This window comes from Poecilia reticulata, chromosome 8 (assembly GCF_904066995.2).
Source record: "Poecilia reticulata chromosome 8, P_reticulata-male-v2, whole genome shotgun sequence".
Taxonomy (NCBI): Eukaryota; Metazoa; Chordata; class Actinopteri; order Cyprinodontiformes; family Poeciliidae; genus Poecilia; species Poecilia reticulata.
The window spans coordinates 11,416,212-11,431,247 of record NC_088837.1 but is presented as its reverse complement, the minus strand read 5'-3'; the positions used below and the strand labels follow the sequence as shown (position 1 = coordinate 11,431,247).

Genomic DNA, 15,036 nt, shown 5'->3' with positions numbered 1-15,036 from the left:
TTTATCCTCTGAAACCGTCTACATCTGGAAGAGGGCAGAGAAGCAACATAAATGTCAGCATCAATTATCATGGCTGAAGTGGCGCACAAGCTGAATTCATCTTTCCGCACTGACAATCATCCCCACCCTTTCTTAAAAAATAAATGTTTTACATAAAAATGTCACGACTAAAGCAATTAAGTCTGTTCAAGCTGTGTATTTTGGCTTCATGTTATTGTTTCCCCTTGATTGTGTTATTATTCTTTTTTTATTTCCTAGCCACATTGCCAGGGTCTGAAAGCCAATGTTGCGCCCATAAAGCTTTCCTTAGTACTCGACACAGAACGCCTTAACATTAAGGACATGACTTGAAAACGTAATGAACTGTCAGACAAGCATAAACAATGTCTGGAAATGCTGCAGTTGTAATCCTTCACAGGAGGGGGAAAAAAGGCACTTTTTTGCTTTGGTCTTTTGCCTTTAGCTGGTAACCTCACATGCACAAGGCACTGATAATTACCTCAAGGCTGCAGCTTCATTAGCCAGCAGACCTGGCAGGCGGATTACCACTTCAAAGACTGAAAAGAACAAATTAGAGTAAATGTTCGGAGCCAGAAAAATAGGAGGTAATGTTGAAAAACTGAGTTTATGCCCAAGCCAGATCTGGATGTAGGCAAGCCGCTGTACCGCCTGCGACATTTGTACGCTTTATCTTGTGGATTGCAGAACAATTTCCCCCTGTCCCTCACTTGACATTGTTATTATAACAATTTAATGCCTGCATGGGTATGGCTGTGTGCTCGGGCTGCAACGCTGTGCATATCGGTGTAAGGAAGCATCTGTGTGAGCCGTCTGTTTTGTTTCTGAACGCACTCATGCATATATGAACAAGTTGCAGAAGGAAATGAAATAGCAGAAATACAGGGAGGATATATTTTTGTAATGGTAAGGGAAGATGGTAGAAGTTAGAAAGGTTTTTCTTTTCTTCGTTTTTTTTATGAAACCCATGTGGTCTTCTCTGTAATATTTATTAAGGTCTACATGCATTTTAACGAGGTTCCTACGGGTTCTTCGAAGAGAAACAGGCCCGCAGCATCACGGATAGACAAATCCTCCACCATACCTAAACCAAAAATGTTGCAGTTCTCTGAATATGAAGTTTTAAGGCTTTTTTTTTTAAACTCCTTTATCATCTTGCTCACTGTTCATGGTGACAAAATAAACCTCGGTACTTGTGGCTAAAAAAGACCAATCTCTACATTGCATTATATTTATACAGCAATAAAAAAAAAGAAAAATTGAGACCATGTTTGATGTTTAGCTTTCTAGATGACTGCCCTGTTTTCTTCAGCATTTAGATTTAGATTTCTTCAGCATCAGATTCAGGAATCTGGATGTCTAAGAGAAAGGGCTCTTTGTTACATCGTATTTATATCCGACAGAAACAGAAAGTCATTGATTACTAATTGAAATCAAAATGAAATTCAAAGTCACCAAACACTTTAATTACGTAAGAATTCAGAGTTACTGTTTAGCAGCTTAGATTTGACTGTATAGGGCTCGTTGTTGTACAGAATATTATTGCGTGGAGATTAGAGCCAGATGTGCAAAGTCATCAGAAACTGGAAAAGTAAATACATTTGGCAGTTTAAAAAAAACAAAAAAAACATCTGATCACAATGACAAAGTTTTGATACATCTTAAAGTAGTACAATGCTCATGACAGGATAACAAGAGCATTTTCATACAGTGTTTCTCATTTTAGATCCTTTAACATTATGAGTTAATAAGCTGTCTTCATATCTTGATCTCAAACTCTTGCGCTTCTCTCAGGGACTGATGAGTAATAGTCATCAAACTGGAAAATGACACGATTGTTCCAGATTAGCTGCTGAATGTTTCTCAATTTAAAAAAAAAATATTGCTTGCAGTTATGTACGGCTGTAAACAGTGAGCGCATAGAAATGAAGAATATGCTTCACCATATGCTTTGTTTTACACTCATAGGCAGCTGAATAGAGATTAAGAAACCTGAAGGACCTGCAATTAAAACACGGTAGATAAACAAGTGAGGCAAAGACCTTGCTGAGTATTAAAAGGATCTAAAGGATCTTAAAATCACTCTCACTAATGTGCGTTTGCTTTTTTCTAGTTTTGTGCAGCTGTGTTTGTTTTTAGCCTTCTCCGAACTCAAAACATATGCTACATCTAGGGAGAAGAGGCTAACGACATAATCCAATTTGAGCATGATTTTTAAGTGCCAGACATAGCATAGAGCAACAATTTGCCGCTACATTTGTTCTAAACAAAGATGTGGGAAAGGTGAGTACACAGGTGGAGGCAGAAGCAGGGGAGTGAAACTGAAACTAGGTGAAACAGAGCCGTGAGGACGGAAAGAACCCGAGAAGAATTGAGCAGTTTTTTTTTTTTGTCTTTGTGCATCTGCTAGTGTGTCGGTGTGTGTGTGTGCGTGCGCGCGCGTGTGTGTGTGTGTGTGTGTGTGTGTGTGTGTGTGTGTGTGTGTGTGTGTGTGTGTGTGTTTGTGTGTGTGTCAGGGTGACATATGTAAGAGAAGGAATGCAGACATCTTATTATTTTCCTTTTTTTTACTCCCAGTATTTTGACACTTCCAAACATTTACCTTTTTTGCTATATTATCAATATGTTCTAAAACTGACTTGATTCCAGTTTCCTTAAAAAAAAAATCAACATAACATTGCCCATAATTATGAAATGGAACATATTTTCAGAAAAAAAGTTGAGCAAAATGTTAACACTTAAACATAAAAGGTATATAAATAGTTGGACTCATTTATTTAATTCACTCAGATTTGATCTCAGGTGGATTTGAGTTCAACTGTTCATCCCTGAGATGCTTTTGTAAAACAATGTCAATCCTTCTATGCAACATACACTTGCGTGAACATGATTTGGAGTGCAACACATTTGTCTAAATTAGGTTTCACAGTTAATGGTGCATTTCAGACCATAACCCAAGCAACAAAGTCAGATGAGTTGTCTAAACCTAATCCTAGACTGTGTAAAAGCACAAATCTGGGGATAGACGGAAATCATTTGGCAGCCTTAAAAGCAATGTGGTGTCCATTATTTGAAAATTGAAGAAGTTAGGAACCAGTATCATTCTTTGATCTGGCCTGCAAACCAGAATCATTAGTAAGGGAAAAGTATCTTGATTATAGAGGTGACCAAGAACACAGGGGTCACTTAGTAGGTGGAGCACCAGTCTGCTCTTATATGGAAAAACACCCAGATGGTCAACCATTGCTTATGGACTCCACCAAAGCCATTTCACAAACTGGCACAAATAATTTAATAAAAATAGACTTTTTGGATCATGTAAAATTATATTATCTTAACACCATCCATACAGTGAGGTTTGGTAGTGGTAGCATCTTGCTGTGGGAATCTCCGCTCTGCAGGAGCAGTGTGACCGGACTTCATGGAAGATAAGATAAAGCATCCAAATAAGCATCTTCAAAAACATGGAACATGGATGACCTGAAACACACAATCTAAATATCAAATGGATCCCTTGAATAGTCTTGAGTGGCCCAGCCAGAGCCTGGACTGTGATACTAAATTGACAGCAGTGACAATCACAATGGTTGTCTTGTCTACAATTTTAACCTGACTAAGTTTGAGAGAATCTACAAAGCACATTAGGTGTAGTGGTGCATATCATAATGACAAATGCTTAAAAAATGCAAAAGACTAACAAGTTGCTGACAAGAAAAGTTATATTTGCTTTGTCATGCAGAACTGTTTGGATCTCTGATAAAAAGAAAAAAATAACATACTCATATTGATTTTAGATGAAGAGTAAAATGCAACCAAATGTAGAAAAGACAAAGGACTATGGATACTTTCTATCTTAAAAGATAAAAGTGACACACTTTGTGTTGAGATTTTAAGTCAAATGTAAATTGCAGACGCAATCTGTGCAACTGATTGCATCATAGCTTTTATTTAAAATCTCTTCTTAAAATAAGTGTGAAACATTCTGCTGTTATACTAACAAATGAGCTAAACGTCATTGCCCATCCTGTAGCAACGTGGCATTCTCCTCGGCACTCCGGCATCCACACAAACGTTACTTTGACACTTGCCACCCACCAAATCATTTTTGGAGACCAATTACCATCCCCCTGTTGTCAACAGAATTCACCTATAGTAGAATCCCCCCTCAGCAGGACACCAATTTGCCCACAGAAACTGCTGGCATGTTCAGCCGACTTCAAATCCCTCCGGTCAGCTTGATGGGATGTGACGGCTCCTGCTAGAAGCCACCAAGAAAACCACCGAGACTTCTGCCAAAAAAATGCTCGAGCCCCAAAGACGCCGCTGGTTCAATCAATTCACGATTTCATTTCAGATGATTTTCACCCAGGAAGAGTTAAATTTGTGAGGCGCTGATGACCACATTTGGCTTCATAGCAAATTGTTTGGGGTTAAAATGAGACGTGAAAACAGACATGAAACTCTCATCTTGTAGCTTGAATATAACAGAAAAAAAAATTAAGAAACACCAGAACAAACTTGTAATTCAACATCAACAAGTAACTTAAAGAAACCTTAACTTAACTTGAATTTTAATTACAAAATAGTTCACTAATTAACCAAAGCATAATTCAAATTACTTGGAGATCAGTAGCTTGCAAGAAGCATGAACTTAGGTTTAAACTGAAGACGCTGTTATATGATTCAAAAGATAAGGAAGTGCAGTAAATGGAGGGACGGCTACATACACTGTTTCAGAAGAGAAATCTAACTGTGGGGGGCCGGGAGGGAAGTGGGAACAGATACAGTCGATGGGGATGTCTCAGTTTGATCTGCCTGGGGTGCTAAACAAGGCTTTTTTAAATGATCCCCTGATGAAACCCAGCAGCTGATAATTACTACTGATCTACTGTCTTTACGTTTATGTCAGCCACAGGCGCAGAAAACTCCCTTGGGCACATTTTGCATGCCCTTTTGAAATGTCGGGGCCCATTTTATGGTGCACAGCCAGCTGAGTTGTAAATATAAGTTGTGCACCTTATTGTGCACAACGAAACAAAGCCTTGGTTTTCTGAACCAGTCTATGTGTCATGAAACAAGAAACCTGAGAGGCTAACGGCTCCTAGCCTAGCACTTTAGCAAACTGCTGCGCATGATAAAATATCATCAGAAATATCTCCAGGGGCAGATTATGAACCTGCCTTAGTTGACTGGTTGTCAGAACATTACCAAAGTTTCAATGACCTAGCTACCCTGTTTTGTGTCAGCAGCCCTGGTTAAAGCAAAATATCTCTTGTCAAAACAACAGATAGTATCGGGGATGTAACTTGTGATCACTCCTAATCATTAATTTTATGAGGTATAGGTTCATAAAATTAATATAGACCTTGTAAAACTGATGAAAAAGTGTTATTTTACACCATTTTTATGGCACTGGTTTTATTGAAACATTGATCAGGGACTGTACTATAAAATGCATGTACTTAAATGCCCCTGATTGGTGAGGGAACAAAACAAATCCATCTAAATCAAGACCTCTGAGAAAACAGCTATAAGAATGACACTAATTCAGAGACAACGTTCTGTTTTTATTGGTTAGCAATGCCATTAGATCTTAACTAGGTATGAAAATGCTGTCATCTTTTTTTTATTTTGTTTACATAAACTGAAAATAAAAAGTCACAGCCTGTAGAGAAAAGCAAATTAAAATAGAAAAACACCTTGACGTGCAGACGTAAAAGCAAAAACTCATTAAGTGATGACACGCCATTCATGAAAGTTTGCAGGCTAATTTTACGCTTCATTCCTTCCGTCCTTCAAAGGCAACATCTACAGAATAAAGCAAAACTCAAGACGGTGCTGAACACAGACACACCCACGCACACACAGACTGGTTTCTATATGGTGTGGGGACTGCTATTTTTATCGTCACTTGTGGAGACCACACTTTCTAGTGGTTCTAAAAATTCATAAAAAATATTTTACAATATACACACAGCACACACACTCTAGAACACCACCATATTTCCATATTCTTTCTTTGCTATGATTATTAGAAATGCATGTGTGGTTTATGTGTCACACACGCATGCATAGCTAGACACAAACATAGCATCTACCAATTCTCAATTCTATTTCCATCAAGTCGATAATCCCATTACCGATGACAAGACTCTTTCATTTTTGTTTAGTTTTAGGGGGGCAGAAAGAAATGTGTCTCATACTTAAAACAGAATTTACCACATTGACGGTAAAATGGGGTGGGTCAGAAATGATGGGGATGCTCAAAAAGTGCGAAAAACAACAAAAACAACAAAATAAGGTGGATAAAATGTCCATTTCATTCATTCGGCATGAACTTTTCACCCGTCATTTTTCGGGTCTCTTCATTTGGTCCATTCTGTTTAACTTCAGCAGTGCAGGTTGCCTTCTACCACCTATGGATGTGTTTAGGGCGTAGGTGTGGGTGAAAGCCAAGTCACTCAAGCAAAGTCAACACAGTATGAATCTACCATTAATCTTTAAAGCTCTTACAAAGAAGCAGAGCCCCGTCTTATTTGGTTACAAATATGCATATGTGACAAACCATAATTCTGCACAAAAAAAGAAAAAAAAAAAAAAATATATATATATATATATATATATATATATATATATATATATATATATATATATATTGGAAGGCACTTAAAATAATAACTGTGCTGTATAAGGATTTATGCATCACTGTGTCCCTGCACCAAAGCTCCCTCCGGCTGTTGCTGTAACAATCTTGTCATGACTGGCATTCACATCGCTGGCAATCACAGTTTGGTTTTGCTGCACATGCGTAAGACAAGAGCTCCAAAAGTCAGACGTCAATAAAAGTTCATGTGGTTTGGGGGAAATTTATCGCTTTCAGCTTCCAAACTTTCTTTCATCTGTATAATTTTGTTCCATTTGGCAAAAAAAACTTCCTCAAAGCAGAAAAGCGGTAGCTGCTTTCATGCCTGAAACAGCTCCTGGTTAGAGAAAGCACAACTGGCAACAAAATGTCAGACTTGTTCACATTGCTCCGATATCTCCACTAGCACGTTCCAGCTTTGTGGATAAACCCTTGGGGATTCCACGTCACTTGCCAAGTTCCTAGACATCATTAGACGGATTTCAAGCTGAACGCGATACATGGCCTGGGCTGGCAGGCACCATCAGCAGACATTTACTCTGCGAGGGCTAGTTCCATCTGTACACGTTACAGTTTCTGAAAACACTAAGAGCAACATTTTAAACTTGATTTTCTCCCCTCTAGTTTTACGAAATGCTTGAGGAAAGTGCATAGACACATGCAAAGTTTAGTGATAAGTAGTTACTATTAAGTAAAGTAGCAAGTATGTGTGAGTGAGTCAGAAAGTATACCCCACGGGAAATGTTAAGACTAAAGAAAACAGTTTCATCATTCCTTTTGAAAAGGTAAATTCAGATACATTTGACACAGGGCTGAATTAATAAGAGGGTTAATTGATTTTGTAGATATATATCACTTTATAAATTACTTAAATTAACACAATATCTTGCAATTATTTTCTTTTAGTTTTAACCAACACAAAGTAATGGAAAATTGTGAAATGGGTGAAAAATTATAAATGTTTAAATTTTATTTTTTATTTTTTTTACGCAAAGTTATTTGCCCAGTTTTTCATTTTCCATAAGTACTCTTATGCACAAAAGATGTGGGGGATTTTTTTGCATCTTTAAATTATAAAAAAATTATAATCAACTTTGATGAATCTCAGTATGCTAATTTTTTCTTCTGTTGTAAATTGTTGTTGCCACCCAGTCACTTACTTCTTATTTTCTGTGTTTGTACTTCTTTGTGTGATTGTGTGCCTTTATTTGATTTTTCTCCCTAAGGAATAATAAGAGAAATTTCTATTCTATCTTTCTTCGTCATATTTAGGGGTATCAGAGTAAGTAAGGGGGCAGAATGCAAGGGCACAACACACAGTTCAGAACTTGGATTTGTAAATAAAAATAAATTTAAAAAAATGTACATCTCTCCTTCCTCTTCTCAACCATCCACTGCTTCATGTTTGCTCCTGGCATACAATCTTTGAAACAGCATTGTTTACTACTCTCTATATGAAAGTGTTTTGTTTTGCTCATTGATAATACTATTTGGGTAGGATATAAGATAAGTCGTACATCTATAAAAGCCCTTTGAGAGTTTTCTTTAATCTACTTCCTTTTCAAATCTCACAAAACCCTTTTTTCCTTCTGGGTGTTCAAACACATAAAAACTAAATCCACATGAAAAGAAGCATGGTCAATACCAACTAATATAAAAGAATTGTAAAATAAAAGGGGGGGGAAATTATATAAATAAAAGCCAGAAGCTCTTTCTCTTCATCTTGGGCTTTTGTGTGGCTAAGGCCACAGGTTTTGTTTGTTTGTTGTTTTTTTCACTGTGAGGTTTTGACTATTTACACCGAGCAAAAAATTGCGGACAGGATGCCAATCATTTGATGGACATTTGGCAGAGAAGTTTAATGTGTTTTTAAATATAACCACCTAACCCAATGAGGACAAACACTTAACATCCCATAATGTCATCGGTAATTATGCATCTGCTCTTTCACTGAAATCTGAATGTCTCCAACATTAATGACAATGGGTTTTGTGCATAATGCTGATCTCACTACATTTCTATGATATTGCTGGAACTCTATAATCAGAAATTATTCATGACTGATAATTAACAAACTTGTTAATCTATGGGAAAAGGATCATTTTCAACCTGTGACCGAATAAAAGAAAACAAAACAATAACAGAGAATATATGGAGGAACTAAAAGTCCAGCTTCTCCTCCATTGTTGTTGATTTGTGGGATGACAGCAGCTCTCGTTTATTGTTCTGTTTTATTCCTCAGTGTATCAGGAATTTTTTTATGCACTCTGCCAAACTCAAAACCTCTCTGCTTTTACGTAAATCCAAGTAGAACTGTGGTTGAAAAAGGAAGAAAATGTAGCAAATAACAGTGTCAAGGTGTCAGCACTGAACTCGAGGCTTAAACATGACAGTCACAAAGGAATCAATTCACTAGAGGGTCAGGCTGTGTGACTGACCACAGGATTTTCTCAGGGTTAAGTTCAAATGGAAATCATGCATGTGATGTAGCACATGAAGCAACAATAGCAATCAAATACCTACAGTAGGTCTTTCTTTCTGCGCAGACATCAATTTATAACCAGGTTGGTTTTACAGGAAGAGACACGTTAAGTGGCTTGTAATTAAAGAAAAATAAAGGTGTTGTGGAGAATTTCTCTTCCTTTTTTCCATAGAAGTCACAAAATCACGGGCCTACCTGCCATCCTTTCAGCTAGCAATGTGCAAAAATGAAAACACACCTTTAACTTCAGGCGAAATTGTCTATGTCGTAGTGGCTCTGGTATTCATGAAAGGATTTCTTTTGAACAGGGAAATACAAGCTGCTTCAGTGATTTCAGGATTTCCCTGGAACGAGACGGCACTATGGGCTCCCACTGAGAAGCTGCAGCTCATGCTGACTGGTGGTGCATGCAAGGACACCATTCGTGCCAGGAGAGTATATTTTGAAATGGATGTTCTCCACAAACAGTCTTTGCTTAAACCCCTGGTCTACACAGAAGAGTAGAGGATATTACGAGGCAACATCCACCCGTCCATCCATCTTTTATGCCCACTCAGTCCTGTTCAGGGTCGCAGGTGAAGTGAGGCATGCCTCCAGCAGCCAAGAGTGATGACAGCAGGCCGACTGTGTGCGCAGACATGGCTGTGTTGACCTGTAATGAACTGGCAATCTGTCCAGGATGTTACACCCTTTAGCCAGTCCCCCTGCGGCCCTGCACGAATAAGCAGGTATGATGGATGGATGGATGGATGGATGGATGGATGGATGGATGGATGGATGGATGGATGGATGGATGGATGGATGGATGGATGTTTTTGGATACTGTAGTTTAAAAGATGTAATTAATTGTAGCTAGATCATGTGCCACTTTTAAAAAAAAAACGTAATGCTTTGTGCTTTTTCTGTCATCAGCACCTTTGTAATTTTAATGTCAAGGAGCGGTACGTGTTGGCTAGAAGTTAGGTAGCATAAGAGGAGGTGGTTAGAATCAAAAGAAGATTATTATTTTTTATCCTTAACGTGAAATTTGGACAATTTTCTTTGTTTCATTAAATGTGCTGTACAACTTGTCTCTTACACACGACTCTCATACGATCTTTAGCTCTCGGAGACAATTGATAAAAATAACTCTCCATTCCCAGAAATCTTTGAATGACTTAGCTGCATTTTAGATTCACTCAAAACAAACACTCTTTCCAAAAATCTTGCTCATTTATCCACATGTTTGCTAAAAGCGAGCACACAGACTCCAGTTTAACCCACTCTTCAGATCAACCGTGGTGCTTTTCATGAAAAGGGTCCTGGGAACGTTTTGGTTCCCTTGCGAATCTCGTGATTTAAGAGCAGAATTTATTTTCAGCCGCTAAAAGCAACTCTTCTCGCCCACTGCTCGACATCTAAAAGCCTTGATTTAAAAATGTAGCACAGATTAGGTTTGACCAGCATTGTTGCATTCCTTTTTTTTTTTTTTTTCCAAAGGAGCTTAGACAGTGACTTCACTGGATTCACTTTAAAAGCTACAGCCAACATCACTTAGGGAAAAAATAAAGAAGTGTTTATGAAATATCTGTTGCACATTTTATTCTTATCTTGTCTTTTTACCTTTGTTGTATTTTTTTTGAAAATGTTCTCAGCCAAAACCCTGAAAAAAAAAAGTGTTGTAACTCATGTTAATGCCTCTGCAGCAAAAGCTGACCCAAACGCTGTTTTGTAATTCTGCTTCAGCAACAACATGAATTTTTCTGGCATTAAGGGATCACCCGGGTAAACAAACCTGTTTAAAGACGTCAGTTTGCCACGGTTACGCTCGCCGATAACCTCTAACAGAGTTTTTGGTAATAAACAACCAGAAATCTGTTCATCTCCTTCTGTGAACACCGATTGTTGTTGAAGCCATCGCAACAACAAAAAGGTACTGCCGTTGTTTTTATGACACAATCGCAGAGGGAACATATTTAACATTTTCAAAGCAGGAAGACTGAATTGAGAGAGTAACTTTGAAACAAAGTAAGGAGTAATGTCTTTGTTATTTTTTTTTTCTTCAGGGTGGTATGATTGACTCCCTACAACGTCAGTGACTTTAAAAATAAGAATTGGGTGAACAAGTTTTAATTTATTGATGATTTTTTGAAATCCTCAAACATTTCAGAACATTTAGTTTAATAATGATTTTGGAGAAACTGGTAAAAAAAAAAAAAAAAAAAAAAGCTTAAATTTGCCTGCTTTGCATTATTCATTTACATTGATCTCAGCACTTAGATCTTTGGTCTGAATTTAATAAGCCCCTGCTCTATTAATTAACAAAACTACAGCTTCCACTATATTTTTAGGGCCAAAACTCTAAGGAGGGACTTAAGGCTTGTTTAGTGGCTCAGAATCCTTTCTATGCAGGACTAAAAACCACGGCCACACCAGTAACCTCCCATAAAGCCAGAACAAACCACACAACACTTATGTGGTATTAAAGTCTACGTCTCCTGACACTTCCACTGCAGATGAACAGATTTCATGGCCCCCGAACACAAGGAGAGACTCTGTGTTGAGATAAAGAGTTCAGAGGAGGTTATCTCCTGCAGGTCGCATATGAGCTTTTTTCTCAGGACACAGTTCAAGTTTTAATATGCGCCAAACAGCTAAGAAAATAAAACATTAACGCCGACCTCAGGTTCAGTTTGTGTGCACACGCCGTCTGATCTCAGGCGTTCGTTTTGCAGAAGCATCTGGGATGACGCTCGGCAACAGAGCTGCATTAGATGGCCACCAGAGAAACGGAACAAATGGGTTTTAGTTTTATCTCCTTGGACGAGAACACGGCCTTCTTTAATTCGCCTTTCGAAATATGAATTTGCGTCCGTACTTAAAAGAAGTGCAGCTTTACGCCGAATTTGTTTAAAATTACACGTTCAATGCAGTTTCCTTTAAAGATCAATTGAGTTTTGATTAAGAGGGATTATATTTTTTATTTTTTTTATTTTTTTTGCACTTCTGTCAGGAACTCTGACTCTCTTCCTGACACTAGCAATTAACATAATGACCAGCAATGAGCACCATAAGCTGACGTGCTCACAAGTGTGAATAAATTGGGATGGATTGCATGCTACAGTGTTCGATTCTCCCAGAGCTAGATTCTCCACCATCACAGTAGGCGTTAAGAGATCGGAGAAAGAATAATTACAACAATTACTGCTTTTACTTCATCTCTGCCTGGCACGTACGCAGCGCACTCACATACGTGCACAAAGAATATAATAGCAAGGGGTAGGTCGAATACTGTCGGCATTAATCACAGTGCTGCCAGTAGAGGAGGCGCAATAAACGCAGGAACCATGGCATAATATATGCTTAAGGAGACACTAACGAATGCTGCACCTCATGCCAAATCCGCCATGGATACATACACACGCTCACGCACCCGAATGCACAGAGAGACAATGTGTGTGCGCGATCCTGACTGTCACACAAAGACACAGGACTATATACATGCTGGCGAGGAAGTTGAGAAAATCAGAGGCCATATGTGTGAAGGTTTAGTTGGATCTCATCTTATTTTAAGATCATACCATATGTTGCCTTTAAAGGATTTCAAACAACAGGCTGAATGTGGTGAATTTGTTTTTAGTGAGGAAGGTGAGGCAACCTTTATATTGGGTTACCTGGGGAAAAAATGGTTGATAGTCTTACTTGTAGCATCATAATCTTGCACTGACACAAAAAAACAGCCATTAATTATAATTTTTGCTGATTGGAAAAACAACCACAAAGCAACTTTCTTTTTTCCTTCAAATGGAAATCTTTGCTCTCACCACATTTGGCACCCATAAAAAGAACATCAGCGCAACTTAAACTAATGGCTGACAGCTCTTTGTCTAAACTTGACCACCTCAAAAGTCAAATAAAAAGACTGATGAAGATCCAAGTTCAACTTCCCAAAACACGCTTTTCTGTCTTGCCATAACGCGCACAAACATTTGCTATGTTTTGATGTGACGACGCGTTTCTGGTGTGAAATTCAAACTTATTTTAAGGCCTTTCACACATCTTTACCAGGAGCACCAAGTAGGCGTGCTGCATTTTGTGGGGAGCCATTTAAAACTTTAATCTATGTTTTTGCATTCATCTAAAAGAAAAATCTATTCAAGAAAACATCTTTGTCAGCTAAAGAAAATAAAAAATTCCTCCCCTACCTGTTTTATATTTTCTGCGTCTCCTCCCACTCCTCGGTGACGTTTTCAAGGCACTCCCTGGATTTATTTGCGTGTATCCTTTCTCGGGAAGCCCAGGGAGGCAGATTTTCCAACGTTTGGCACGTTTGCTTGAACTGGAAAGTTTTTGCGAGTTGCTTTGCTGCTCCTGGATTTTCTACGTACCCTCTGTGGTTGTGCCGTGTGGCTCACATGAGAGACATCTCAGCCTGGAAATAAAATAAAACGCAGAAAAATATTTAAAAAAAGAGTGCCATGTAATACTTTTAATTTATGCTAATATTGGAATGCAACGAGAGACTGCATAAGTCATAAATTCTTCCCTCAGATTGGACCTTGGTATTGCTATTGATTGTGTTAGTATTTGAACTAAAATATTGTGTGTTGGTGTAAAATCTCCAAATACATTCTTTTTTTTTTTTTTTAGAAAGGGTAATATTGCAACAAAACTTCAGAGTTTTAATTGAACTAAATATATTGCAGCACACCTACATATTACACTGGAGTAACAACATAAATATTTAGAGTTCAGCAAACATTAAAATTTAATGCAAAACAAAACTGCAAGACAGTTTAAGAGCAAACTGACCAACTTAAAAGGATGTCGAATTCTTTCGCCCGCCAAGGACGTATAGAAAAGAGCAATATAGAGTCCATATAAAGTCTATTTAATCTCCCTTTTCTTTCTCCATTTCTCCATTAGCCCTTATTCTTTGCCTTCCCTGCTACTTTTTACACACTTCTGCCAGTGTATTTATTTAAATTATCACCAAGGGGGCAGGAAAGTAGGATAAGAATAATGATGACAATTACAGTTGATGATGCATCAGAAGGGTACACAGTGGCAGACAGCTCCGCTGCCAGTGGTACTGTATAAAATGAGGCGCTACCTATCTTCTGTTTCAATCACAGAGCAGAAGACCTGTCTCAAAACACCTCCAGCCATCAGCACACAGCACATTTGCCATCTATGAACAATTCCCGCAAATGACTGTCAGAGAAAGTGGCACACACAGTCCACTACTTTGTCAGTCTGTCTCTGTGGGGCTTGCTCTTTCAGTTCTTCCTCTCTGGAATGGTCTCTTGCTGTCTTTTTCCCTTTCCCATCAGCACCTTCACCCACTCTGTGGTGCACATATATACACAGTCTAAATCAGTTAGGAGTAGCCTGGCCAGCTACCCCTAAAGGGATTCAAGCATGAAGTCTCAATTTGAGCAACAATTTCGAGTTCGATCCTAGTACCTTTTTAAGCGGGGAGTGTACTATCACGGCCATACATGCCGTTTTGTAGATGTATTATTTCTAGTACAATTTTGCTGGAGTAAACTGGAGAAAAATGTAATCAAGATGTCTGAAGAAAGCATGTTTTCATACCGTCGACCACCGTTTCACAACACTTCTGAGCTTTTTCGCACATGCGGAGTAGAAACGTCCAGGTCAAGTCCTGACTGAAGGTGACCTGTTCTTGACTAATTAGAGCTCAGTGTTGATCTTAATTTGTTGGCTCCTTTTTTATCAATCTGCTTCTCATGAGTGTTCTCCATAGCTTTACATTTGTTTAACGTCTGAGCAGTTTTCTAATCTTTCAGTGGTTTAATTTTTGAACCACTTTGTCATTTTTGTCTGCAACCCACCACAGCGCTGCATAACAAGAAACAGTATCTGGAATCAGAGCCTGGATGGTTAGACA

General features: G+C 38.3%; 1 protein-coding gene across 2 annotated transcripts in view; it reads right to left on the bottom strand.

Moving 5' to 3' along the window:
* Positions 1-15,036, bottom strand: part of elfn2b (extracellular leucine-rich repeat and fibronectin type III domain containing 2b) — a 76,223-nt gene that overhangs the window by 40,391 nt on the left and 20,796 nt on the right. For both annotated transcript variants that reach the window (XM_081609896.1, XM_081609895.1), the window contains exon 2: positions 13,328-13,554. The gene's annotated coding sequence lies outside the window, so the exon portion shown is untranslated. The remainder of the gene's footprint in view (positions 1-13,327; positions 13,555-15,036) is intronic.